Consider the following 2,478-nt stretch of genomic DNA (forward strand, 5'->3'; position numbering starts at 1 on the left):
GTTTTGATATTTGTTGTTTATTTTCGTTAAGTTTAGTTTAGAGATACAGCACGGAAACAGAAACATAGACAATAGGTGCAGGAATAGGCCATTCGGCCCTTTGACCCAGCACTGCCATTCAATATGATCATGGCTGATCATCCACCATCAGTACCCCGTTCCTGCTTTCTCCCCATATCCCTTGATTCCGTTTGCCCTAAGAGCTAAATCTAACTTCCTCTTGAAAACATCCAGTGAATTGGCCTCCACTGCCTTCTGTGGCAGAGAATTCCACAGATTCACAACTCTCTGGGTTCAGCCCACAACCCTTCGGCCCACCGAGTCCGTGCTGGCCAGCGATCACCCCGTACACTTACACTATTCTACACACACTAGGGACAATTTACATTTTATACCAAGCCAATGTACCTGCAACCCTGCACGTGTTTGGAGTGTGGGAGCTTGTGGCTGTCATGACTGGAGTATTGATCAGCAAGGGACAGTGGTCAAGGATGGAGAGAGATGTCAGCCCCTTAAAGCACTGGCATCTGAACCAGGTTATGGGCACAAAATGAACTTGGGAAACCTGTCCTGGAGCCCTCGTCCCCGATGAATCTTCAGTGGGAAACCGGCCGGGCAAAACTTCCTCCCCGCTGCCACTCTGCATTTTAGTAGCCAGACATTCAGATAGTTCCCAGGTCAGGGGTTGGTGAGGGTAGACGGGCTGGGGATCAGGCTGGAGACTGGGCTCAGGGTTGAGGGAGAGGGGGCAGGTAGGGCGAGGGGAGGTGAGGAGGGGGAGATGGGGTGAGGTGAGGGTGGGGGGGGGGACAGGTGATGAAGGAGGCATCTCGCATTGAACCTCGTTGCTGATCAACTGGACTCTGACAACTTACATTCTGCTGCTCACTATTTCGCAACTTGGTCTGTGTGGGACTGGGCTACATCTACAATGGTGGGGAGTGTGGTCTGTGTGATGGACTGGGCTACATCTACAATGGTGGGGAGTGTGGTCTGTGTCAGGGACTGGGCTACATCTACAATGGTGGGGAGTGTGGTCTGTGTGATGGACTGGGCTACATCTACAACTCGGCAGAGCTGTTGCCAAACGCAGCTGTGACGGGAGGTGACCTTACACTTTGTGTGATGCAGCTGGAGTTGGTTGTTAGAGACACTGGAGTCATGTTGAAATGTGTCCGTTTGCTGAGGAGGTTTAGGCGTTGCTGTGACTTCCTGACTGTCGCATCAATGTGGTCTCTCTCACTCTCTGTCTGTCTCTCTGTCTCTGGGTGGGTGGGACAAGCCCAGCTGACCTGCCGGGACATTCTGTTGTTCCCCATTTCACAGCTCCCACAACATCCTGTGTCTCTAACTACCCCACTGCTTCAGTCAGGGCCGGCCTTAGGAGGTGCGGGGCCCAATTGGGAACAATTTTTATATAAATATAAATATATAATTACAAATGGAGACATATAAATTCTGAAGAATGTTCTCGACCAGAACCGCAACCTTCTCCCCAGAGCCCCTGCCCATCCAGCTGAGCCACCACACACAGGGGGGTCCACCTTCAACTTCAGAGCCAAACAAAAAACACAGAGTGCTGGAGGAACTCAGCGGGCAAGGGGAACCCCCCCCCCCCCCCCCCCCCCCCCCCCCCCCGCCTCAACAGAAAGGAACCGCAGATGCTGGAAAATCAAAGATAGACAAAAATACTGGAGAAACTCAGCGGGTGAGGCAGCATCTATGGAGCGAAGGAAATAGCCAACGTTTTGGGCCGGGCCTGAAGAAGGGTTTCGACCTGAAACGTTGCCTATTTCCTTCGCTCCATAAATGCTGCCGAGAGAGCTAGAGAGAGACGAGATGGGGAGCGGGAGAGAGAGAGAGAGTGCATGCGAGAGAGGGAGGGAGAGAGCGAAAGACAGAGAGACACAACGTGGGTCGGTAGGTAAATCGAATGACTAACCTGCCCACCAAGAACAAGCTCGCCAAGAAGAAGCCCTCAATCATGATGGTGAGTTTTAAGAAATTCTCAATGTGTCATCAATGCATCGATCTACATTCCTCAGTAAATGTAAGTGTGTTTTACAAAAGTATTAATGACGCCGCGTGACTTGTATTCAAAGGAACGCAGCGTCATTAATACTTGTTCAAAACACAATTACATTTACTGAGGAATGTGGATCGATACATTGATGATACATTGTATAACTACTTGTTAACTACTGGCTGTTAAGAAGTGCTAACAGTAGTAGTTAACAAATCGTTTGTGTCTGATCGCCATGCAGCGGTTGTTATCCATGTTTTGTAAAAAATCCATATGGCGAATGGTTTTTTAAAATCTTTATTTAAGAAAGCGAATTTGTATTTCCGTACGAAATACGGAAAATTAACGCGGGGCCCAATTGGGAGAAATCGGTCCAATCGGCTTAAGGCCGGCCCTGGCTACAGTGACCAGACCACCTTGTTCATTGCCCTTCCCCGCACCCCCTCCTCCCCTCC

This window comes from Amblyraja radiata, chromosome 24, assembly GCF_010909765.2.
Source record: "Amblyraja radiata isolate CabotCenter1 chromosome 24, sAmbRad1.1.pri, whole genome shotgun sequence".
Classification (NCBI taxonomy): Eukaryota; Metazoa; Chordata; class Chondrichthyes; order Rajiformes; family Rajidae; genus Amblyraja; species Amblyraja radiata.